Genomic DNA, 26,928 nt, shown 5'->3' with positions numbered 1-26,928 from the left:
GAAAGTAGTGTGGGGGAGGAAAAGCTCTCACTGTCAAGATGCAGAAGGCTGTAAACTGCCAGGGCTCTTCTGCTTTCATCTCCTCTCCAGTCTCCTTGGGCCAAGCAGGTGGTTCAGAGGCAGACGCTTCCCTGCCTTGGCTGGCAGCCCTCCACCTTGCCCTGGAAAGAAGACTTCTCCCAGGCCTCTCAGCCTTTTTCAGAAAAACAAATGATAAAACAGAGAGGCCAAGGTGCAGCTTAAGAGAATAGGTAGCTTTTAACTTTCCTTTACATTAAAATCCCACCTATAAACATTAATGGGATGGGTGAAAGGCAGCATGATGTATCTTGAGTATATAAAGAGATGGACAGGTAACCCGGAAATTTTAAAACACGACCCACAATGTAGATGACAGTAACTGTTAACTGTTAAAACACGTGGTACACAACCACAAACCCAAGCTCTGAGCAGTATCTTGGCTTGCTAGTCTCAGTACCAAATTGTACTGATTTTCCCACAAGACATAAGGTGCAATGACTAGTAACTTGGACCAGATGAATATGCAGTGCCAGTGTAAGTGGATCTACGTAATTACAAGGACAGAGAATATCAGGCTTTGGGGAAACTGCTGCCTGGTAATGGCATGGAATTGCAAGAGATGCTGTGTTCAGGCTGGTTTCCTAAGGAACCTGGTATCTTCTGCCTGGTCCTCTTGGTGATGAAAGGAGCAGCTGCAGGCAAGCTTCCAGGGAAAGGTACAGCCTCTCCCATGACCCACCAGTCCTGTCATCATGCAGGTTGCAGCCATCTGGCTCTCTGTTGCAACAGCATAAGAAGGGACAATTTCAGATCTCACCACTAAGCTGCAAGAGATGGAGCACCCACTGCTAGAGTTGGAGGTGGTGGCCATGCATGAACAGAAACACCATCCTCCTCACTGTAGAGACAGGCAAGGGGATGCAAATAAGTCAAGGGACTGGCCCAAAGCCATCAGTGGGTGGTAAAGCTGGGAACTAAATTCAGGCAATGTGACTTCCCATCTGGGGTCTTCACCTGAGACAAAAAGCTCTCAGTAAAGGTTTTGGATGGCAAAGCCATTGGTCTCCTGCTGGGTCTTTGTATTGGGCTGCCAGAGCTGGCAGCTCAGCTCCAGCCCAGCTTTCCTAGGCAGAGACAGTTGGGGAAGCAGGGTACATCAAACAGGAAAGCCCAGAGTGCTGAAAAAGGGGCCCTGCTCTCCAATTATCCTGATGAAATCACAACTGGGTCATGGGAAATGCAGGTAGGACTGGGAGCAGAGGGGCAGGCTGAGCATTGCTCCTGTTTCCCCTCACTCAAAGCCAACTGCAAGAAAGGGGGAAGTCACTGATATAAGATGGCCTTGTACATCACTTAAGGAAAGGGCCAATCCCAACCTGAACACCACTGACGTATATCAGACCAAAAGAAGTACCCTGTAGTCAGGAAAGGCACTCCCGCTATGAGATTTCTGTTCTCCTCTCCTTCCCCATCCTTCCTTATTCCTCCCAAACAACTGTTGACAAGGAAAAATTAGGAAACTGGTTTCAGGAAATGCATCCAAGCCATTTTTGCTGAGAAGAATTTGCAATGGAAATAGGTATGGCTGTTCAGCTTCCTGCTTGCTTTAAATCCTAACACATGTATCTTCACAGCAAATACGTGGATAAGAAAACAGCATGGCTGCAGCTGGAAAGTTTCAAGAATGATTTTGATAATGTTTTTAGGTGTTTGTTTGTTGTTTTTTTTATGTAAATATTTAATGGATAAGAGACTTTTTAGAAAGCAAGGTTTTGGAGCAAAATAATATTACAAAAGTAGTGGTGAGCTCCAGTCTCCAGGAATGGAATGGTGCATACAGCACATATCTTATCATATTACAGCTGTTGCAGCAGAAGGGTCCGGACAACGAACCAGCAGCATCAAATTTGGGTGATAAAAAGGTGGAAGTTGTTGGCCAGCAGCAGAAAAGCAGACAAATGAGTATCTTGGGACAGTAGGTGCCCAGTCTGCTCCTGCCCACATGACACACACGCCCTAGATGGCTAACCAGCTTCCACAGAGAAATAGGATCCTCTGGGAACAGCTCAAGTCTCCCTAGTAAAAACACAGAGCAGGAGTGAGAGGGATCCCCCTCTGAAGGGACAGCCAGCCCTGGCTGTGCTGAACTCAACTGTCTCTTGGGGTATGCTTTGATTAGTCCTCAAGTTGGCTCCCCCAGTTTCCCTGGACAGCACTTAGGATCTTGGAAGAGGAAAAGCAAAGTCAACCCCCATCCGTCCTCTCTCACATGTGGTATATCACAGGCTGTTAAACATATTTTTTTCAAAGCTTTTTCTCTTCCAGGGAAAGAACTTTTCTTCTTCCTTGTTTTTCAAAATAGAGGGTAAAGCAGGACAGGTGCAACAGCATCATCTCCCCAGGCTAGTTGTGGGTGAGGGACAGTCCATCTTGGGATGAGGGACAAAGACTGAGTTTCCTTATTGCACTTCCATTCCCAATGGGACATCAATAAAAAGCTGTTCAAAACAGTTCATTCAAAAACAGAGCTCAAAAGAACAGCCAAGATCAGATACTTCCAGAATGTCTTTTATTAGTAAGCCTTTTAATTTACACGATCATCCTCTCGCATTCATTTAGCCCTTGCAGGCACACACCCTTATTTATTAGCAGAGCAGGGATGAAGAGTAAGAAAGCACCACAGCAAAAATCAAACCTGCAGGGCTCACTTTAGCAAATCCAGAAGCAGCTGGGGAAAATGCATTAGAAAAGCAAGTGAAGGGGCATCTTGGAGCCAAAGACAAGGTGACAGCAGAAAGAGGAGATAAAATGAAGTGAGCAGGCACCTGCTGCTGGGAGCCTGTCCCTGCTCTCCTTCCCACCACGATACATTATTTGCAGGGTGACACAATGCTGTAACAAACATGAATATGCATCGGTAATTATGCAGCAGATATTCAGGGGCATGTTGCTGATTTATGGACCTGGCAGCTGCAACCTAGAGCGATGGGGCAGCAAATGCAGCTGGCACAGAAGTCCACAGAAGACCTTCAAACCAGCCCTTCAACAGCCATGGTAAATGAATTCATCATGACCAAGTCTGTAGCCATGCAGAGCCAACCAACACATTGTGCGTGCAATACTGAGCAACACTGACAGAAACAGAGAGGTCCAAAAGGTGCAAGAATTAAGTTTGGATCAGCAGATTTTATTTAAAGTTAGGGTCCTGGATTAACCGAGCCTCACTTTGCTGCTCGTGGTAAATCTCAGCCACAATACCCTTAATAATGTGATTCTCATATCCTGGCCCTCTGCAGCAGTCTGGATTTAAAAAAAAAATTCAAGCAATGCTGCTGTGAGTTATTTAAACACAACACTGTCACAGCACAGGCCTGCTACAAAAAAGACTGAATATGTACAGATTGCTCTCCATGCTGAAAAGGAAGGAATTCCCCTCTTCTGGAGCTGGAGTAACAAAGGGACACTGGCAGAGACTCATCCTGCCTGTCTTGCAAGGATCACAGTGTGGACACAGAAGACATACTCCTTCAACTCTAAGTAGCCTTCACACAGGTTCATATATTCCACCCCCCAGCAACACACAGAGCTGCAGATCAAGGAAATAGTAAATCCACCCTGCAATGAAGAATCCACAACAATTAAGTGACTTGCTGACAGTCACACAGGAAACCTATGGTAAACCTGGGGATTTCTGCTGCCCCACATTCAAGCTTCTGTCCCAAGACTGTCCTTACCAATGGCTGCGGTTGAGTGTGCAGGGGACAGGAACACAACACCTATGCCACCACCTCCATTACAGCCTCCAGCATCTGCTGGCAGACCTGCACAATCAGCAGAAGCCGGGTGGGTTTCCTTCCAGAGCTTCCTTGGAAGTCCACAGTGACGACAACATGCAGGATTTGGGTGGGCTCACAGCCAGCATCCGCAGAGTAACTAAGGCTGAAAAGAAACCACAGAAATGCAAGACACCAAGCCTGTGTGAGATGTGGCCCTACCTCAACACTGAAGCCCAACAAGCTGATTAACAAATAAGCAAAGCCTCTGAAAGAAGAAGAGTGATTGAGCTCCCTCTGATAATGCCTAAAGGTTTATCAGAGTATAACCACATTATCTTAAAATCCCCTCAGTTGAATCCCATTCCCTCAGACACCCTGGTAGAGGCAATGAGTAGATCCAGATATGGCTTTGGCACTGCACTTGAGATGACCATAAAGCTTCAGAGACCCTGCCCTACCTCTTTGACTCAATTTAGGTGTTTCTCTACACAGATCAACAATTGACAGAGAAAAGAGTTCCACAGGGCTCTGATCCTCACTCGGACCAGCACAACAGCATGGGCAAACGCTCCCTCCAGCCACATGAAGCAGAGTTGCTTGTTTGAAAGAGGTACAGACAGGAAGCACACCATGTCCTGAGCTTGAGATGACATCTAGCTGTGAAAAAGAGTCAGAAAGTCCATGAAGTGAACGGACAAAGAGATGCAAGGGAGCTTCGACACAACATCCTAGCTGCAAACAGGAAGAAAACCTTGAAATCTTTAGAGAGAGAATGTCTTTAGTAGGAAAAGTCAGCCAGAGACCAGCACTTGCCCACAGTTGGTTCTACCATGGCAAGCACCTGGGGACCAGACACAGCTGGCACACACAACACCCTGTTCTTAGCACCTGGTTTCTCCTGACAGCATAAAAAGAAAGAGACCACGCAAAGTACAACCCAAAACATCCACAGCATGAGCTGGAAGAGTCACTGCTTGGGAAAAGTAAAACAGGGTAACATGATCCTGCAGGTGTCCTTCTAGCTGAAGCATCCTTTTGTCAGGCATGACAATGGACCTTCATCACAGATCAACCTCTGCTCAGCAAAGTCCCCAGGTAAATACCACACAGCAGCAAGAAAAGGTCATGGGAAGGAAGGAGAGAAGAAGAGCAGGAGATGCCCAAACTACAAACATCACTTCTTTTTATATATGTATATATGACTTCCCTTTTCATTTCCTGGTGTCTAGACATCTCCCAACTAGCCTCTCAGACCTTCTGATCCTGCTGCCCAAGCACAACTCTGCAATGCTGGGGGAGCACATGTTGCAGAGACGTTTAAAAAAGAAACACAGCAGCATCCATTGGATTTATTCTTGTACTTTATGAGGCTCATGCAAACAGTTCTGTATTTGACCTGAAAAAAATAACCACAAAAGGCAAACGTAGAACTTCAAAGACAACTTTTCCTGACAGCCCTAAGACATTATCTGTGTGTAATATGGATAAAGTGCAAGCTTTTATAGCTTACCAAAGGAAGCAAGAGGACAGAACAAGACAAGGAGTAAGAACCAAACATGAGTCCCAAAACTGAGATCTCACCTTGAAGGTTCACCTTCAGGAAAAGGTAAAAAGTAATGTCCTTGCATTGAATCCACTAAAGACAAGACAGTCAACACTAGCTGAGGACCTCACTTGGTCTATTTTAATTTTCAGCCTTAGCCAGTCTGGAACATTTACCCCTCCCTGCATCTTGAGACAGTAGCAAGGCAGACTGACATTACCTGTGAAAGCTACAAATATACCTTCATTAAGCCAGGGAGGCAAAGAGAGTGCCTATGGAGCAGCTATAAAACTGAGCCATCATAAAGCAGAACAAGGAAGAAGGTGGTAATTTTCTCCTCCCTGGAGGTCTGGCTGCCATGAGGAATTGCATATGGTGCCGGTGAGTGCTGGCACAGAGAACTTGCTCCTGGGATCACCAGCTGAGTGTCTTCCCAGAACCCTCTACTAAGATACACAGAGCCTTCCTAAGGAGTTTCTGCAACAGGAGTGACAAAAATAAGCCTCCAGTCTCTGGTTCATCCAGCCTTGTGGAGGTACAGGTGTCTGTTAGACAATGCTTCAGGACCACAGTGGAGGAACTGCAGCAGCAAAGATCAAGCTGACTCAGTTCTTTGGCTTTGGTTTAAAATATAATAAATAAAGAAAACAAAACCTTAACGTCCCTTCAGCCCACTGAAAAATCCAAGCATCTGCCTTCAATTCCCCAACGTATAGTAACACAACTTTATTATTATAAGTAAAATTATTATATTTTCTGTATGCTACTACAGTGTGTGTGTGTGTGGGGGGGAAGATCTGTTATATGACCTACATCACTTTGCAAATCACTGATTGTGGGGCGTATTTCATGCTATCACCCTTTGCCATCAGCCCACAGCAAATGAATCCTGACCTTTTTTTCTACTGGTCATCCCTGTGTTCAGCATCTGCCCTCATAAGTACCAGCAAAGACACAAGAACTGAAGCTCTGACACTTAAGCCATGATGTTTGGAAAGGGGGTTGAAAGCTGGACCTCAGGACACCAAAAAGCTCACACAACTACCTCTTGGGCTACAGCAAATACCACTAAAAGCAGCTCCAGGAAGGGCTGGTGGGACATAGAGGTAGACTGTGCACCAAAAGACCACAGCTTGCTCATACTGGTGGCTGCATCTCTTTTCACACCTTGAGGCTTTTTTTGGTATGCTACTATAAATACGAATTATAACAGCTATGAAGTCACTGTTCAAGTGGTAGGAGCCTGGTCCTACGCATGGTCTGAGGTTCCTCTCCAATTCTGCTCACCCACACGCCATAGAATTTGCCCATGGTGCCTTTGCTGACCATTCAAGACAGCAAGAATGAGTAATGCTGAATGTCACAAGGCTGTTGGGTTTTATTTCTTCCCCCAGTAGTCTGGAAAAAGCAAGCAAGAAAATGGACAGGTGATGTGAACCAGCACTGTTAAAGATGACCCAGGCTAATAAGATGATGCAAACTTCCTGGCTCTTGTCACGACCCCATCTGTCTTGTGGGCTTTAACTTGGATTAAAAAATTGCACATAAGTTATGGAAATTATCCCTCTGAGGAAACAGTCACTGGGAATAACTACAGAAAATCGTCACTTTTGGACAAGAACCTCTTTCAGAGTTATGGTACTTTGGTGCGTTTTTTTTCCTTTAGGGAGTAGAGAACCACCACAGTATCTGCAGTCAGAGGTTCTACTTCATGAGTCCATAGCTCCTCAAATCCTCAGAACAATAAAATTCTCTTTCCTTAGAATACATTCAGAGATTAAGCTTAAACTCTGAATTTTTACAATCTTGCCAATACTGTGAGATCTCAAATGTGATCATGTGCTCTCACAGGAGCCTGACAGAGCGACAAGCCACCAGTGAGATTTTGGGAAGGGGTGACATGCTGATAAAGCCTCCCTCTTCGTCTGAGGGCAGTAGAGCTCACCAGTGCTGTTTCTCAGGGCTCCTAAGGCACATACAACAGTTTCTCACTCTTGGACATCATTCGCACCTACCTAGAAATAAAATGCTTTTTGATTTCCCCCGTAAAATCCTCTTATTTTCAGAAAGCAACTCCCTGAGGACCAAGTGTGTCTCTACAATGAACCTTCAAGGCCACAGCATGATGTAGTGGGTATGATTCCTACATAGCTCTCATTGTTCCCACACAGAAACTTCAACTAGAAAGGTAAAATTAAATTAAAAAAAATGAATCAAGTGTTTGCAAAAAGCTGTTTTTAAAAACAGAAAATTCCCACAGAAAACCACCATCTCACATGCCAAACCAGCCAACTTTAACGTGAAACACCACTTAAGCAAAACAATGCTGCAGTGTTCTGTAGCAAGAGTGTGAGTGTCTTAGCACAAGAGGAAAATTTATATTTCAACAGCAATGAAAGCAAAGAGCTCTGAGAGATGGAATTTGCCAACAAGCTGGAATTTGTCAACTTACCCTCATAATCCATTCTTAAAAACTTGTGGTGAAGGTTGTCTCATTCTAAATTAATTCCTTCCATCCAAGGTTGATTACAGTCTAGGATCTACTAATCACAAATATTTTATCACCCCACATAAAAATTATTGCCTTTCACCTGTACATCTAAGATAGGACAGAGAGGGTGCAAGACCTGCACTGATGAAAAGTATATTTAAGGTTAGTATTTCTTACCCAAATGGAGATCTTCCACAAAGAAGCTGTTCCAAGTGGTGGCTGCCATTCCACAGGTTTCATTTGCCCTTACTTCCACACAGTTTTGATTAAACTCAGGACATATTATGTCAACTCAAACAGGAAATCTGATTTAACTTAGCAGTCAAAAACCCTGATCAGATACATGAATTCATGTATTTGGCCTTTTTCCCCCAAAAAGACTTCAAAGTGGCTGCAAGGTCTGAAAACTCCACCAGTATGACTAGCCAATAGTATGACTGTGAAACACAGCTGATGGCCAGTCTGAGTTTTATAGGGTGACAACTCCTCCATGCCACTTTAAGCAAGTGCTTCCTTTATTCTACAGCACTAAAGGAATTGTTGCTTTTGAAGAGCACAAAACATAAGTTCAGAGAGTATTCTGGAAAACACGATGAACAGACTTAATGAGGTTTACTCCAAGTTTTGCCACTGTACCTAAAGATGATGTGTGCTCTCTAGGTCTCACCTAGATACCTTTTTTTGAATGTGTACTAATATGGAGGCAATTTATCCTCTGAAGTAGCCAATTTTCATCCAGTAGCTCAGGAGAGAAGGTGCAAGATATTTCCATGAGCTGTGTCGGTGCCTGGCACAGCTGTGACAAGCACACTTCATACAGCCCTCTTGAGATAACGCTGCTGTAGCTAAACGAGGTGGAGAAAAAATATTTACTTGCAACACACCAGGTTCTGGTTCCTTTGACAACATCCCATGGTGTGAACTGGGCTGCTCTTGCACACTCTGGAGGAAGGCAGGACTAGCATGTCCCAGTCACCGCCAAGCGAGTGTGGGAATTCAGCAGGAAAGAAGGATCATGCCACTCAGCTGGGCTGGCATCCACTTCAGCCAGACCCAGCTTGCAGGCTGGGCAGCCGCAGGACTACGTATTGTCTGTGCCTTGCCCGCAGCAGCTGCAATGCCAGCGGACAAAACCTCCCACAACCTCTCTGAAGCTGAATTTGCAGCAACACGTTGTTGCTTAAGGAAAAAAAAAAACACCACAACATGCTCATTTCAAAGTAGTCAGCTGGTGAGGAACAACAACAAGGCGAGGGAAAAAAAAAAACCAACCAAACAAAACCACCTAGCACGACTTCCCTTTCTTTCTCTCATACGAAGTTGAGAAGCTTAAATTAATTGCAAACTCATATTAATTGCAAAGCATGAGAATCTGAGCAAATATCCTCCTTGGGCAACCAGGGCCAACCTCGGGAAAACATTTGCATCTATGGGATGTGCGAGTTGTGTAACCAACAAAATATCAAGACACATAAGGCAAGGACCTTTCACTAGGCTCTACAGAAACACACTCGCAACTCTGCAGTGCTGACTCAGGCTAAGACAAGCTGCTTCAGTTTTCTCTCCCTCACTTTAGCTTTCACAGGGGAAATAATACCAGCTGACTTCATACCCAGTCTGAAGCCACTAGACAGTATTTGCAGAGCTGAATTAGAAACCAAAGCAGCCTTTGGTGGACTACTGGAGAACTGGGCTCCCTGCGATGGGAGTTGTCTTCCCACTCTAAAGGTAAAATCTTAAGGAAGTTGTTGGTACAATATGGTTGGCTCTGCCCTGGACACAATATGCAACCTGATCGTATTACACAACTTCCCATGCCTAAGGCTCAATATAGCCCTGGCTTCCCAGATTTAGTTACATATGCGTGTTATTAGGGAGTTAGGAAAATTAGTTAGGAAGGTTATATTGTTACAAAACCTTTGTGAAAGGGATTGATCCTGGTTTCTCCCACCAGCTTTGAAAGACCCGTATGTGCGCCTGTTTAACCAGGACAGCAAACAGCCAAGTGACACTGCTGCAAATCTTCCAGAGACCTACAAACCACCTCTTGTTGACAAGACAACCAGCATACTGTTGGTGGCAAAAATTAACAAGTAAAAAGCACTGTTTTGCCAGGGTGCATCCAACCAGCAGCAGGTTGATTGCAGCAAAAAGCCGGTCCTAGGCACAATACCTCTGCTGCAGATGGGGCTCAAAGTTTTGCACCTGAATAACAGAGTACAGCAAGGCATTGCAGCTCTCCCTTTGCAACCTGTTTTGCCACACAGAAGGAGTAACAGAAGGAATTACCTTGGGTGAGCAGGAAAAAGGGACAGGCGCATGTTCGCCATTCGGTGCCACTGACGATGCACTTTTGACCAGGCAAGAGGCCACGTGCAGCAGAAATGCAGAGAAGCTGCCAGGACCAGATGCTGTGCCAGGTGCCTCTCTGTTGGGGCGCTCTTCAAACATAGACACCGTTTATTGTACCAAAGTTCAGAGGGAAAGGACAACAAGTAAAGAAAGTACCAGAGCAAAACATATGTTGTGGGTCCTAACTACAAGGCCCTGATACACCTTCCTCACTGAATCAAAAGCCTCCTGATGGTTTTCATACTTGCCCTCTCTGTTTCCTAGAAGCACAAGGTGAAAAGTACAAAAGCTTGTCAGGGACACATGTAGCCAGAAAAGACAGCAGGGAGAGATTAAGATGCATTGTGAAGTGAGGAAAATACACTATCTAATGGAATATAATGTATTTTTTTGTCTTTTTCTGTAGCATAGTATGTGGGTTTCCCACCTAGGCCCAGCTAGAAATTTCCCCCGATAAACTCCCTGCTGTTGTAAGTTTGAAATGTCTGTAGTGCACACAGAAGACTTCCAGCGACTCTTCAGAGCTAACCATTATTTTATGGATGTTTGTACTGATAGGAATTATAGCATGAGTATCAATAACAAACAACATTGGGGTATAAAACTGACTCTTTTTTTCTTCAGGGTTCTAGCATTAAATCATGCTGATGACACAGGTATAAGAATGACGGTAAAGACGCTGGCACAGCACCATCCCATACTGAGCAGTCTTGCAATCAGCTGTCAGCACAGGGACTCAAAGGCTGAGTTCAAGATCTGTGGGCTCTTGCTGTGGACAGATTTCTGCTCCCAAAACGCCCAGTGTATTGCATTTCTGCCATCAGGTTAATTCTTCCCCAGCAAAAGGCATGATGGAACAAGCGCTCCAAATCAAAGGAAAAACTCAGCCAGTCAAGAAAATCCTCCCCAGGCTACCAGGCTTTATTCCTTCCAGTTGGCTCAGCTTTGTTTTTTCAGTTCTTTCAAGAACAGCTCTGGGGCTCCTCCAACCTGCTCCCTGCAGACAATGACAGGGTCTTCAGAGCAATCATGAAGATTCAGGCCAAGTGGGATAGAAATCCAGAAAAACCAGCTCCATCATCTCCAAAGCCCAAATATGACATTTAACAGTGCTTTGGTGTTAGGAAAAAAGCTCTTTTTCCCCTAACAGAAAGAGGTTTTACCCACCAAGCCTGGAATACCCAGGTGTGCAGCCCTTGTTGAGGCAATGCAGGGCTCCTGCTGATATCATCTGTTACTCTGCAATCTGAAGTCCCATGCCATTGTCTCAGCTCCAGATTTAGAAGTCTCATGTCTTTCCCCACAGCAATACAATACCTGTTTGGGCACATTCAGGAGGTCAGGAGCTCCTGAGAAGTAGCCGAATAACCCCTGACCTATGCTAGTAGCTGCTTGGCCTCAGTATGAAAGGATGAAACAGGGATAAAACTGTCCCATTCCTACCTACACTTTCTGCCTTCACTTGGCTAAAATGCCCCTTGATCCAGAGTTGGGACAGGCTTGCAGCTCTGTCCTAGGAGCACCTCTGAGAGCACCTAGGAGCAGCTCTGTCTTCCAGTTGCTGTCTAGATGACATTCCTCTCCTCCAGCTCTTGGCCAGCAAGGAATGAAAATGAAAGATAGCTTCTTGACCGAAGGAAGATGCACATGTTTACCAAATGAGACAGCACACAGCTAAGACAAGGACTGACTACATTCAACACTGTCTTGCCACTTCTGTGTGCTACCCCAACCTGCTCAGTGCAGCTAATCAAGGTGGGATTCACCTCACCTACAACATGAGAGCCAATTGTCCAGAGCTGCTTTATCATCAATGAGCAGAGACAGGTACAATCTGTCTGACTTGCACTACAATGAGATGAAAGTACTCATTTCCTCCACTGCCTATACAGGAGGACTGACAGTATGCAGCTGGGATGTTAGATGTCAGTATCTGGACAGCTGAATTGCACTCTGATGTTCCCCATCTTGCACTTCACTTGTAAGCTTTCAGAGAGGGACTATCTCACTCTGCACCTAACATGAAAGTACTTCCAGTCCCTAAGGCCCAAAGGTAATGCTACACTTCAAGTGGTACATGAGAGGCTCATACCCTGAAGTATCTACCTGAAGCAAGAAAGCTTCACAATACTTTCCCTGTAAAGATATTGCAAGTGGATCCAAATAATTTAGGGGGATGGGTGAAGAGAAGGCACAGCTGCAGGTTTCAACCTGCCTCTGTGTTAGCAGGTGAAGAAAGGAAAACATCCCAGGCACCAAACAGTTTGTGCCATAAAAACAGCATTGCCCAGAGAGCCTGCAAGGCTCACTTCATGCCCATGAAAACATGCACCATGTCAGGCAAGGAGGGATACACTTATGCAGCAGAGCTGGGGCAAGGACATGGGAAAGGAAAGGACAGAGCAGCAAGACTGCAATTTCTTCTAGCAGAGAGACTTGGGATTTACAGAGCAACCTTGAGGACTCTTCTCTTTTTCATGACTTCTGATATACAATCCTTTGGGGCAGGCAACACTGGAGCTCGATGCAGACAACTGCAAAATAACGAGTCTAGGGGCACACAGCCAAAGCAGACAGCACACATTAAATGGAGCTGTCACGCTGCTAGGCTGGCCAGGGGAGAGATGGAGGAGTTATTCTAAGATTTGTGAAGCCATCAGCCCTGGTGCTACAGAAAATAAGAAAATTAAGCTCAGACAAGGATTGCAGGTAGAATAACTTCCCTGACAACAGGATGCATGAGGAATAAGTTGTTACAAAGGGCCTTCAAATCAAATAGGGGCAAAAAAGCAAGCACAGAAGAGACTGCACAACATTCACCCACAGCGGGATGGAACTGAAGAGTTCAGAAGAAAACAAGTTCAACTTAGCTCCCTGAAAGAGTGACTTACTGGTGGCAGAGCTTTTTCTTCCACCCCAGCATTCAGCTGTCACTGAGTCTGCAGGCTTGTACCTCAGATTTTAAACACCATCTCTTTGCATCCTAATCCCAACAGGTACTTGCTCCTATTGCCCCAGCAGAGGAAGCCATGCTGAGAAAGTGTGACTGGTGGTTGTCCACCTCCACACAGCACCTGCCAGTCACATCTCAGTTCCACAGCACCACCCATTTGATTATTTCGATTTCTTATGCTGGTAGTGTTCTTTTCCTTTTTCTCTTCCTCTGGAATTTATTCTTAAATTGCTCTAAGCTGCAAATTGACTAAACTCATTCCAGGTGCAGACTTTGAAATAAAGGAGATACAAACCTGAACTGACCTGAGATGCTGTACTGCCCACCATCCCACGATCACTGCAGTCAACATAGTTCAACCAACTTCAGCAGAATTTGAACAAGACCTCATAACCCTGTTGCAATGCAATTGCAGGGCTTGCCAAAAAAGCATGTGCTTAGCAGCATGCTCTGAAAAAGCCCAGCCCTCTCCTAGGCAGTCAGCTTCCCACTCTTCACAAGGAGCACACTTCAGATAAGCAACCCCATACATCTTTCTTTTTAATTTGTACATCTTCTGCTAAAACTCAGGAAGGCTTTCCTTTGCCTTCTCAAGAGCAGCCCGCAATTGCCTTCTTCTCTCTTTAAAAGAGTAAAATTTCAGGCCAGCTTTACAATAACACAGCTCAATTTGCATCTGTGGATTGGTGACTACAATATCCAGCTGGATGCCCTGGGCCTTTACAAGTCCCCAGCCAGGGACCTGTACCTTATGTGCTGTAATCATCCACCTTTTTTTCTGCATACATTTCATCCCTAAAGTTGGCTAATACCAGAGGCTCTTCCCTACCACCTTCCTGGGGAAATCACCACAAAAACCTCCCTTGCTGTCACATTAAGGACTCAGCAACTACTGCCCTGTTCAAAATATGCGAACAGGCTACAGCTCTGTTAGTCAAAGGAGGAAAACAAACCTAAATTCCAGGAATTATACCTCTGCATGGGCACTCTCCATTGGTGGTTTCATCTCAGCTGCCTCTCTTTACTCATCTCCCATCCTGAACAGTTCTATTATCCACTCCGTGGTTGCTCTGAATTATCCCAGAGGTGACCATATTTCAGCAACAAATTAAACTGTCACTATACATTCCTTTCTACACTATTTTTTAAAATATGTGAGCCCTGGCAGTCAGAGAATTGTTCTGGAAAGATTAGATTAGGTGCTTTGGAAACTGCTTTGAAAAAAAGTAAAGGGTTTTTGCTTCTTGAAGAAACCTACTTTTTTTCCCCCTCGGGAAGTTTGTTTTATTTTTTAACCTCAAAGATCTCATCAATTAACTGCATCTTGGTTTTTTTAAATCTTTCCACAAAAAGAGTCTTGATGCAGGTGACCAATAGGGAGATGGCTCATTTTGCAATCATCTGCCACCAACAGAAATTAAGATCCTAAAGCCCTCTGATTTTAAATCAATCCCCATACAGAGGGCTCCAACATCTCTTTTCAACTACCCAAATCTTCTTACCATTTTTCCAACCCACAACACAACACTCAGCTTTACCATGGGGTATGTATCAATTTCTAGAGACACAAGCCTCACTTACAGCCTGGGAGAGTGACATGCAAATTACTGCTATCCCAGTCCTCCATTCACATCGCTTCTAAGACCAGACGCCTAAAATATTAAAATAACAGTCAAGACAGCCTTGCTTGAAATGGTAAAAAGAAACAACCCCTCACCTTCTCAGGGTTCATTGTGATAAGAAAGCACTGCTGTCATCAGAAAATCAGATTAGCAACACATCAACAGTTGGGTGCTGAATCTTTTGACACTCATCAGTTACCCAAGGAAGTGGGAAACTGACCTTGCAGTCAAAGTGCTAGACTAGGACAACAATTTATATTGTCAGCTCTGCTCTAGGCTCCTCCTGTTAAAGTGAATTTCCATTCCTCAGTTCCCCAGCTGTAAAACAAGAGGTTATAAGAATGTGACTCCTCTTCCTGCCCAGTGTATGCCCTGGCTGTAGGTACTGGTAGATACTTGGCAGTTTTTCACTTTCTAGCAGATACGAGGGGCAGGCAGGCCTGGACACTTCATAGATTGGAAAAGGCTGGGTGCCTGGGATACACACCGCAGAAGAAGAGGAATAGCAGAGGTGTAAGCTGATGTTTACAGAACACAGATCAATGTGTTCAGCACAGAGGACATCTTGCAGTAGTTGTGGGGATCAGATGACTATTAGTTGAGAGCAAATAGGGTCTGAAAGTCCTAGCTTTCCTCCTTGCAGGACAACTGTCCAAACTCTTGCCGGGGATGGCAAATAGGAAGTGATCTCAGGAACAAAACCTTGAAAGTCACTGCTCAATCAGTCAAGGAAGGCCATTTTCCTCCTACTTGTATCCTCCTTGTGCCTGCCACAAGGAGAGGAGCGCTCTCACTCCACCAAGGTTCCGCCTTGTTAGACCTGCACAGAAGGGATGGGGATGAGGTGGGCATATGACAACAACTCCACACAGGATCAGCCCTAAGATCCTGTGCTTTGTGATGGAGTGGTAGTAAACCAATCTCTTGGAAGTCAAAGTCAAGCTGCAGTGGTAGGCCCACAAAAAACACTTTGCTGCAGCTCTACATAACCAATGCCAGTGGTTTAAAAACCTTGTGTGTTCCAAAGCACCCTCCCATCCTCAGTCACCTATCGCCGCTGGTGGACCTCCCAGTCTGATGCCAATGGATTCGCTCAACAACTCCATGCAGATCATGATCTGCACACTGAATCCAGGCTGCGGTCCTCACAGCCCTACCTCCGTGCTCCATCTTCTTGTTCTCCTCAAGTTTTGGTCAATGTTACCACAGTTTGTGGAAACACTGGTCTCTGAATGACCAACCATGATACATAAAAGGATAGTATTTTCAGAAAACTATGCTTCTCACACTTGAAAACATCTCTAAAGCCACTGATTCTTCAGTATCAGGTGTATTACAGGAATGGAAACACAGAACTGATCTGCACTGGACAACACATCTGTGTCGACTTTGCCAGCCACTCTCAGAAATAGTTCTTTCTGGGATGAATATTGTGGCTTTCATTCCTTCTGCACAGGGAACCATGATACAATTGTACCGGATGCATCCTGCTTGTGAATCAGCTACAAGATTTCCACCCTCATCCATCTACCTCTCTACTCTGCCACAGACCTGGTGAGACCCTGCACATGCCTCTGTGACTATGAGCCCACCAGCACACAGCCTTCTTGTTTCTGTGGAAAACCAGGAGTAGAAGCACTTTTCCAAGTCTAGATCTGGCTGTATCACGCCTCTGTTTCCCACCTTCACCACGGTAATGGTGGTCATTTCTTTCCTGTGCATATGTTTTGAGAACCAACACGTTGATATTTGGTAATTCATGGGCACCACCACAATAGCTACAGAGCCATCAGCTGCAACTGAGTACAGCACAATGGAGGACATGCAGTTGTACTCAGAGGAGTAGAGAGCGCAGCTCTGACCTTCACAGACTTCAGTACAGCTCTCAGTCTCCACACCCCTCAGGAGAACGATGAGGCAGAAAGCGAAGCAGGGATTTCTGTGTATCTCCTCATCCATCAGCAGCTAAGCTGACTGCCAGATGGGAGGTGACACCAACAGGCACAGCAATGTCCTCCCCCTGCCTAGCCCCCCAGCACTTGTACTCCCTCCCACACCAGAGGAGCAAGAAGCCAGCACACGCCTGTCGAAGAAGGTCAGGGAGCAGACCACTCACCCAAGGCTGCCTTGTGTAGAAAGTGGGACAAACCCTCCAGAAAAAGCTGGCTGGCCTCATACAGTACCATGCAAATCAGGAAAAGGCTGAGAGAAACAAGACTGGGAGAAACCTTGCATGATCAAGGTTATATTGTAAGGTTATATACTCAGCCTCTGCACATAAGGGGAGAGGTAAGGAGTGTGCATAAACACACACAGGCAGGAGGTACCTCCTGCTTTCACCAGCATTTGCTGGGTCCGTATTTTACAACAGAGAGAGTTGTGCTGTTCACAGCAGGAGCCTAACACGGTGGGACTCAAAAGGAGCCATTGCATCTACAGACACAAATCCAAGGGGAGACAGTGAAAAAAGTTAATCACAAGATTAGCACACATATAAGTCAGGGGTTGGTCCCATATTTACCTCCAAGAAGTGGTGATGCTTTATTTACTTAACATAGTCAACAACTGTTTTATCTATTTATCATACCAACCAAAGCCTAGTTTCTCAAGTCCAGCCTTCTCCTTTTCCTGGAGGATGAATTCCAGCCCCCCACGTAAGATTAAGCTCCTTGGCATCTCATGCAAAGCCAGCAGCAGGGAATGAGCACAGATGCTAGAATCACTACAGAAAACAGACAACTTAATACCACACCAGGAATACTGCTCTAGCTGCTGCAGTGGCTAGCTGGGTTAGGACAAAATCCATCATTTGCAGGCTCCAATTTCATACATTCAAGCTTATTCTATACACATGTTTTGAAGCAGGCTGAATAGGGCTGGATGTAAGCCACAGAACTGCTGAAGAGAGCAGAGCATCAGAGCACTCAACACAACACTGGAGAAGGCCTACACGATGGCTGTCTGTTACCCCAACAAGCCACTGATCAACAGAGCTCGCTTCTCAGCAAGCCTCTGAACAAGATCCCAACTTGCCTCAGGCACAAGCACTTGCTAGCCGGACTCTCCTTTGGAGAGCGGTCTGCCTTTCTCAGGGAAGACGACCTTGTGCACTTCCACTGCCAGCCATCCATGCCTCTGTTCTGCCTACATCAACAGGATAGCTGACACACCACCCTGCACAACAGCAGCCTCCACAATGCCTTTTTCCACTCATCTCCTCCTTGCTTCTCCTCCCACAGAGCCTTACCCAGTGAGAACAGGGCAGCCCAGAGCACCCCCCGCTGTGCACACCTGCATCCCTCATCTCACTCCTACTCCCCGGCTTTTTAGATCTTTTCTCCCAGTAAGAGCGAGACATCCTCTTCATTTCACAGGCCACAGCTTCTCCCTCATGTCTGCTGTTCTCTCAAGGCTGCTAAACAAGCAGAAGACATACAGGCATCTTCCCAGAGACATTGCAGCAATGTCTCTTTTTTGTATTCGTCACATTATTGCTCCCACACACACACATTTAAACTCGGCTCCACCAGCTCTTGAATTTAACTTACATACAAGCAGTCTGATCTGTAATGCATTTAGCTATGCAAAAGGAAAAATCCACTTAAAGTTTGGCCCCTGGCACATTAGTACGCAATACCTGGACTGCCCCTACCTCTACATTATCAGAGGGCCTCTCACCCAGAGTATCCTACCCTTTTAGCAGATAGGCTGGATATGTGCTGGGTCAGTATCACTCCTAAAGAAGAGACTCCAGTAAGATAAGGCAAATAGCTTATCCAACACCAGATGGGGGGGGCAGGGGGGTCAGGACTCCCCAGTTCACAATCCTGCACTTTAACTAGAAAGTCATCTTTCAGTTATAGAGATCAACTGTTCCAAGAGCCCACATTGCTGTCAGACGGGCACCACAGGCAGGTCATGCATTAAGAGAGTGAGCACGGAAAGACTATTCCCTCTGTAAGCATTCAGATCATTTTGCATTACACATAGGAAGCTGTAAAATCATATTGCATCAATGAGAAGTTGATAACGAAGTTTTGCTTTTACTAAGCCAATCATTAAATCGTGCTGGTCCCATGTTATAGAGAAATAGGCAGCAACATATAGAATCAAACAGACTGTCTTGAAGTATTTTCCTCTGGATATGTGTAATTATAAACCAAACATCATCAGCTTCCCTCTCTCCCTGTAGTAAATAATTAACTGCAAAAGAATATTCCTCTTGGCTCCATCCTCCCCCATCAATTCTGCTTTGTAACAATGTACCACCTGGATTGCTCACTCTGTCAGTGCACCCGTTATCCAAAACGCCTCAGAAGACACAGAGGAGAGGTGTAACTGTTAATTTCGGAGCAGCAGAGACCTTTCCTTAGGGGTACAAGAGGGCATCATCACGTAACTCGTAACTCAGAGTACTTAAAGCAGACAGCTATGACATACACAGCTTAGGTCATTTGCTGCTGCAACATCACTGCAACCATCAGTGGAGGCGAATCACGCACTCTGAGCACTCCCATCACGCTCCTCTGGACTGCCTGTGCTTTATTGCCAAAGAATAGCAAAATTCCTCCCCTGAAATACAAGGTTTTCTATTCCTTTTGTTGTTTTTGAAAAATATCCTCCCCATCTCTAGATTTCATCCACAGGAAAAAAACCAAACAACAAAACCCTAAAACAATTCTTCTCCATACAGCAATTTCATTTTTAAGAGACTTTAATCTTTGAATACTAGATCCAATTGAATATTGTGACTGCTTGGTCATTCACAGTAACCTGTTCACCTCTTGCCACTTACCCTCATCAGCCTGACAGTCATACATATTCTGCAACTAACAGATAAGTCAGAAAACATTCAGAGCACTCGTTCCTTTTGCCCTATTGAAAGGCACCTCCCAGCTGTAAACCCAGCAGGGAGGAGGGATGATGCCAGGAGGAAAGCAGAACCGCCTGGCAGGAAAGCTGGCTTTGGTCAGACAGCAAATGGAAGCAGGTTGCATACAGATACACAATCAATGAACAACACAAGGTCTGCCATTTGATCCCAGTTTCTTTCTTAAGATACAAAATCAAATTCACGTTTGAAAAAGGCATAAGGAGAACATAAGCAAAAACGAGAGCTGGGAAAAACCTCCAGAATTGCAGGAACACCCTTCCTGCAACAGCCAAAAAACTCGGGGAGAGGCAGAGAAGCATTACCACTGAGCAAACATCTTCACACTCACACACAGTCTGGGCTTAGTTTTACATTTTTATGGGTTTAAACACATACCAATTTAGTTGAGCTGACTATGAACCGTTCAATAAAAATCTCCACCAGGAAGGTAGAGAAAAAGAGGGAAAATGGCTAATTTAGACTCAAAAAGCATGGAAAGAGAGGTTCAATAGAGAGGCAAAAGAAAGAATGAACAGAAAACCATGACACAAAAGAGGTAAGTGAAACAGATACTGAGGACAGTTCAGAAAAAGATAAACCATGAAAAAGTGGAGTGAAAACTGGAAGGGAAAGATAAGAGAACAAGGAACATTCCATGGCAGATCAGTTGAACGGCAGCTGGTAAATAGATAATTTGTTTAATCTCATCCATATTTGTCAAATAATTTATTTGATTAATACGCGTTGGTCGTCAACCAGCTATAGAGCTGATCAAATATCATGTCATAAATACATTATTAGATTAATACACGTAAAATTCAAATACGTTCAACATTTTTATCTGTTGCTTAATAAGCTCTGGTTTTAAGTTTACAGGTCAAAAATGTTAAAATAGAAAGCTGGTAATAAATTACTATTAGATAAAAATCCTTGGAGCACAACCATTTTGCTTCTCCTAGACTGACTAAAAGTACAGTACATTGTATAACACATCTTGAAAGACAGAAGAGGAGATATTCCTACCTTTTCCTTTTAACATATTCCCACAACTAACACCTCTCTACAGGTAGCACTTTTTGTCTTGGATTTTATTTTGTTGAACATTTTCCCAGTATTCAACTTTTCTTACTCCATAAAGGTTTTGACCCCAAGAAAACCTGGTATTTTCTCCAAGCCTAGCAGGAAGGTAAATTGGGGGTGCACCAGTAGCAGGAGGGGAGGCAGCAGGTGCCATATGCAGCCTGTAAGCAAATGTTTACACTTGTGAGCTTAGCTCTGCTCCTCTTAAAGTAAAGGGAAGTCAGGTGAAAGATGGCTACATGGACAAGGATGCCTCAGGACCTCTACTCTCACAGGGAATTTTCCCACATTATCAGCAGACTTTTCCAAATCTCCCTAGGAGAACTAGGAAAAAAAATTTTTCAGCCTTTTTTTTTCCCTTCCCCCAAGACAACAGCAAGGTCCCCTTGAGAATCCTCAGACCCGGAGTGAAAGCCACCAAGGCAGACCATCTCCATGCATGTGGTGGCAGGTCTGCCAGGGAGTCCTGTGCAGCAGCACCAGATCCAATAAGGAAATCATGGCCATCACTTTCTAGGCAGACATCAGAGAAGCATGAGGGTACTCCCACTGCTGTTCTACCTTCACCACTGACAGCAGCCAAGAATCAAACTCATCACAGGAAAGAACTGCACCAAGGGCAACTCTCTGGGGCCAGAAAAGTGTCCCTCAGGTCATACGTCCTATTTAAATATCACAGCAATATCCCAAACTGAGATAATTATTGCTAATTACAAGATCATTTTTAGGTAAACATGAAGGATATTACCATGTATACTTCATCTCTTTTTAATTAAAAGAAATAAGAGGTTCACTGAGATAAAAAATACATGCTGACAGCTCCCACCCAAAAGCAGACTTTTCTGCAGTGATAACACCCATCAGCCTCCAGACCCACCAAGGAGACTGAACAAGAAAATCAATCAGCATCAGCCTCCCCAGTGCTGAAATGAAGCAGTTGGCACAGTATTAATCACATAGGGAAAACATTTGACAAGGGCCAGACACACAGAAGGGGGACACACATGGATTAAAAGTCATGGCTGTCTTACAAACACTTGCAGAAATCACACAAATCACCAGCTGCAAAATCAAAATACTCTGAAGAATAAACACATTACCAGTTCTGACTCCAGCAACTCTTTAGTTGAGCTCACACCAAACCTCATGTGCTTTCCTCCATTCAAAACCAGTTCCTGCTCCAAGCTGCACAGCCTAGCCACGCCAACCAGATTGGAGTACATCGTGACACAGCCTCACCAGGAGTCTGTACCCCTTCTGCATCTCAAAGACCAGAGCAAAAAGAGACATGTCACAGGCTAAAAGAGACATGACCATCCAACCTAGGACACTGAAATAGTCAATGGCTTGACTTGCTATGCAACGGCTTAACAAACCATTCCTGATGCACGGTCCTCCTGTTTCCAGCTGTCCTAAGCATTTCTCCAGCCGCTCCAGAGTTCACCAGTCCACTCTGATTTCTCATTGTCTCTTTTGTCTCCAGACACGCTCCACTGCTTAAGGCAATTTAAAACACAGCCCCAACCAGGATCCATAAGGGCCAAGCAAGCTCTCAGATGCCCCTTCACTTGGGTTGAAGGCGTTGCACCCCCGGACCCCGCGACACCCTGGCACGGCAGGCAGGCAGGCAACCTCGGAACGCCGCAGAGCCCCGGCAGAGAGCGTCTCTAGGAGGAAGGGAGTGTCACCAGCTCCGCAGAGCCGCATGCTCACAGAACGAGGACCTCGCTCACTTCATCACAGATGCACATATATACCTGCGCCTCCGCCACCTGCGCGCCCCCTCTGCGCCTCGCCCCTGGCCTGCCGACGCCTGGCACTGCCGTGAACCTGCTCTCTGCTGGGGGGTACCGCAGCCCAGCAGGCACCTACTTGGGCAAAGAGTGGGGAGTCACATGACAGGAGCAGCGTGGAGGATTCAAGGGGGTGAGGGAAGGTGGGTGAAGGAGGCTGCAAACTGGGGGTGTGAGAAAGAGCAGGTGGAGAGGGCTGCAGCTAAGGGATGTGGAGGGGAGCCGGAGGGCAAGAGGGAAAAAGGGAAGGGGGTTACAGCTTGGGAGGGGGAGGGCAGGCGGAGTGTAAAGGGGATGAAGAGGCTGTGGATCGGTGATACCCCATCACCCTCCTACCTCGGCGGCCTGCCGGGGCTGGGGTCGGCAGGCAGCGCCCAGGCAGCAGAGTCATGGCGCGGCCAGGAGAACAGGTGGGTCCCCGCCACCGCCCACCGGGCTAAGGGTCACTCCTTCCTCACAGCCGCCGCCGGGGCACGGCGGAGGGGGGGGTTCAAACTTCCCGGGGTGGGGGAGAACAACCCCGTTAACAGGTGGCGGCGGCGCTGCCGCCCCGTCCCCGCCGCGCCGGTGGGCGCTGCCCCTCCGCGACGGCGCGTCCCACCCACCCCGAGCCAGCCTCAGCCCCAGCCCGGCGGTCACTCACCGGCTCGTCCACCCCGCCGGGCGGGATGCGCGTCCTGGAGAGTGGGGCGCGGAAGTTTAAAGCCGGGTAACAGTATTATTTGCTTTTTTTCCCTTCCAATGGAGGAAAAACCAAACTAGACGAGGCGCCCCCCCCCCACCCCAGGCGGGCGAATCCCCGCTCCGCTCCTCCCCGCCGGGGGCTTTCAGCCGCGCGTCGGCCCGGCGGCGAGGGGAAGTTTCCACCGCGGTGGTGGAGGCGCCCCCGGCGTGCCGCGCCCGCCCCGCATTGGCACGGGGCGCCGGGGCGCTGTGCCGCCGCCGCCGCCGCCGCCCGGACAATGTGCGTGCGGGGGGAGCGGGAGGGGAGCGGAGCGGGAGCGCGCCCCGCCGGCGGCCGCGGCACACGCCCAACCCGCGCCCCGCCCGCCCGCCGCTCGGCGCCCGCCCGCCGCCCCGGATTGGCGGCCCCCGCCGCCTCCGCCCTCCGGGTGGGCCGCGCTGCCTGTCAATCACCCGCCGCCACCGCCCGCCGCGGCCCGGCCGCGGGGCGGTCCCTGGGGCGGTGGCGGCGGCGAAGGGGGGGCGGTGCCGCCGCGCCCCGGCGGGTGACCCCCGGGCGGTGACCCCCCGCCGCCCCCGGGCCCCGGGAGCCGCCAGGACCGCGGCGTCCGTCCCGCGGGGACGCGTCTGCGCCTCCCGCCCCCGGTGGCCTCTCCGTGGGAGCTCCCCGCAGCCGAGGTCAGGGGAAGGCCTGGCGGCCGCCCGCGCCCCACGGAGCTACCCGGGGCTGCGCTGCCTTTGTCGGCGCCCCACGGGGGCGTTCTGGGGAGGAAGACCGGAGACCTCTGAAAGGTAGCGTTGATTGCCGGTCACGGCCCCCGGGTGAATACCCGCTGGGCTAAACTCGGCTCACAGGGTGCTCCTATCTGGCCCCTGGAAATGCCTAGAAAAATAGGTGGCTCCAAATTATTCCAGAGCAAGTTGGAGAGGCCGCAAAAGAAAATACACCTGAATTGGCTCTGTGTAAGACAGCTGGGGTCCAATTAGGCTTAGCAGCAGAGATGGGCACTGCCTGAGCAGAATTACTGCAGTTACAGACGAAGGTCCGAGCGTGGCAGGAGGCTCGTGTCTGATCCTGTTTGGGTCCCACAAGGAGCACTGCTGAATCAGAGCTAGTAAACCTTGGTGGACTCAAGCTTCATGCCATGAATTTAGGTCTGTCAATGCAGTGCTTCCTGTCACGGTACACCATACATTTTCTACTGTAAGGCAGCATGATTCCCCTATTACTTTGGAAACTGGACAGTAGATTGCACAGTCACCTTGTTATCCAGCAACATGCAGAAGTGATCAAGCTTAAATGCAGAATATGATGCCAAACATAGTATGCGGTACTGGAAAAGCACTGTTCTCTCTGACATAATGTTTCAAGCACAATTTATTGTTTCCATTACAAAAGTATCTAGTAATCTGAAAATGGATCTAAAACCTATTGTTCTAGATATTACGTTTGACACGTAATAAAAGGAAAGCAAATGCCCTGCAAAGCTTGTAGAGAGAGCAGATGAAACATGTTGTAGGGATACCTGTTGAGAGGGTTGTGCAGGTTTTCTCAGGTCTCATAAATGTGTTGCACCAGCACAAACAAACCTGCCAGAGTACTTTCTGAAAGCCAGCACACAAAAAGACAGGTCCAAACAAAAACGCTGAAGCTTTAACCTACCTTAAACTCTTTCCCTGCTTCTAACAAACCCTCCTGGTTCTGGACGACCTCTCGGTTCTCCACAGAGGCGAGGACCACAGCTCACAGAAACACAGCATCTCTCCTGACCAAGCCAAGGGCAGAAGCAGCAGCACACACAAAGGTGATGGGTTTCCTCACAGGCAGACACATGCACGCACGGTGCACCGCCTCTCCGTGCTACCTGTCTCGTCTTGTTTTAGCCGTTTCTAACGAGCAGGCAGGGTACTGGAGCATGCACAAATCTTGCTTTTTGAAGCACCCTGAAAGCAGGCTCATATTTTTCAGTACCTGGGTGGCCCAGAAGAACTTTTCAGGGAGCAAGAACTAAACAGATAGTAAAATAAAATAGGCACATTTGTGGGTGAACCTCAGTTTCATGCTTCTTGGGCTTCTCTGTGACCTACAAGAACCAAGAAACACCAGAAGATGGAACTGAAACTGCCTCTTACTTGCTCATTCTTCACTGCCAGATCACATCAGGATATAAGATACCTGAGGACTACTTGTTTGCAGACTGCTGGAAGCAGAGACATAATCACCTATTGGTGAGTCATAACCACACAATCGCATAGGGGTGATGATGCAAACCTGCAAAGGCACAGAGGGTGATATTAACTTAAAGGTGTCTTCTTCCTCTTCTATTTTTTGGTAAAAAAGCAAAATATTGGGACAAGATCCTCAGTTTTGGCAAAGCAATGTAACTCCATTGCTTTTGTCAGAGCTCAGATTTACATTTGCTGAGGTTATAGCCCATTCTGTATGTAAAATATGGTTCTGCCTGAGCAGATTTTTCCTTCCTTTCTCTAAACTTGAGTTTAATTCTTGAAAAGTGTCCAGCTTGTCCGAAGCCTCTGGAAGACAGAACCCTCTTTTTTAAACGTGGGATGTGCAGTGCCACAGCAACAGCAGTGCAAATGCCACCACAAGAAGTTAGTTCAGCCTACTAACACTACTCTGCTAACTCAACCCATGTTGTGACTTCAGCTGGATTGGCAACAAACTCCTCCAGCTGCCCCACCAGGCAGCAGTGTTCTATGGCGAACCTCAAGGCAGGCAAAGAGAAATGTGCAGCTCTCTAGAAATCCTGCAGTGCTCTTAACTGCTGTAAGTCTTGCTTGACAGGAGAGGAAGGCTAATCAAATACTGGGTCTACTGGCATGTGAAGCAATAAAAAGGAAAGGGAGAGTATCTTAGAAGGTCCTTACTGCCACAGTGAAACTTTAAAAGCCAGATCTGCAGTGGGGTTGAAAAGCATTTCCATCATTCCCGTGCCTTCAATTTTTCCTGATTGTCTTCCCCAAACTGTATGTAAATTGCAGGTGGGAGGCCAGAACTCATAGACATGCTTATCCCATCATGACTTTTTGTACCAACACTAAATTCAGTCTGTGAAGTGTGTCACTGATTTTTGTTGGTGCTGTGACCCAAAAAATAACTTCTTGATATTGCACCCCCTCTCTAACTTCTGCAAGAGGGAAATCACAGACAAGACATAAGGTTAGGAGTCCACTCTGTGACATACAGACTTATACCGAAAGCTTAGTAAGCAACTGAACTTGCTCATCAGCTACAGATCAAGGCTATCACTGACATATTTGAAACTATAGTCTTTTTTGGAGTGATTTCTAGTAGAAATGCTCAGACAATGGCCAACTTGAACTATTCTTTCTTTTTCCCTAAAAAAAACCCTAAAAAGAACATGAAAAGTTCTTGTGATCATCAAAATCATCAGCAAAGTAAGTAACAGTAATCTTCTAGCTTCACAAGGATACATACTTGAATACCTACAGATATGCATCATATATATTTTTATATACCGAAGGGTATATCAGTTCTCAGCAGGCACAGAGGGTAGATTAATGGTGTCAGTTGCTTTTGTTGTTCTTAATCTCCTGTTGCTTCACCATATTTACCAGTTCCCCTGACTTTTAATCATGCAGATTCTTTCTGGTTTGTTTTTTTTTTTAACTCTCCCTAGTCCATTTTCCTGGATGCACAACTTTTTCTGTGTAACTGAAACTTTCTTGAAAAGTGTTTGCAAGGAAGACTCTATCAT

General features: G+C 46.5%; 2 protein-coding genes across 6 annotated transcripts in view; one reads left to right on the top strand and one right to left on the bottom strand.

The window, feature by feature from the left end:
• The window catches only part of HRAS (HRas proto-oncogene, GTPase), a 40,752-nt gene extending 17,210 nt beyond the window's left edge, over nt 1-23,542 (bottom strand). Inside the window, exon 1 of the mRNA XM_032691612.1 lies at nt 23,148-23,542. The gene's annotated coding sequence lies outside the window, so the exon portion shown is untranslated. The remainder of the gene's footprint in view (nt 1-23,147) is intronic.
• A 314-nt stretch (nt 23,543-23,856) lies between these two features.
• LRRC56 (leucine rich repeat containing 56) overlaps nt 23,857-26,928 on the top strand; it is a 78,201-nt gene continuing 75,129 nt past the window's right edge. For 4 of the 5 annotated variants that reach the window (XM_032691601.1, XM_032691603.1, XM_032691599.1 and 1 more), the window contains exon 1: nt 25,343-25,417. The gene's annotated coding sequence lies outside the window, so the exon portion shown is untranslated. Of the gene's footprint in view, nt 23,981-25,342; nt 25,418-26,928 lie in introns of those variants that run through there. The other variant, XM_032691602.1, reaches the window with a different exon arrangement.

The sequence above is a fragment of the Chiroxiphia lanceolata genome, chromosome 6 (assembly GCF_009829145.1).
Source record: "Chiroxiphia lanceolata isolate bChiLan1 chromosome 6, bChiLan1.pri, whole genome shotgun sequence".
NCBI classification, from domain to species: Eukaryota; Metazoa; Chordata; class Aves; order Passeriformes; family Pipridae; genus Chiroxiphia; species Chiroxiphia lanceolata.
This window is presented reverse-complemented; position numbering and strand designations above follow the sequence as displayed.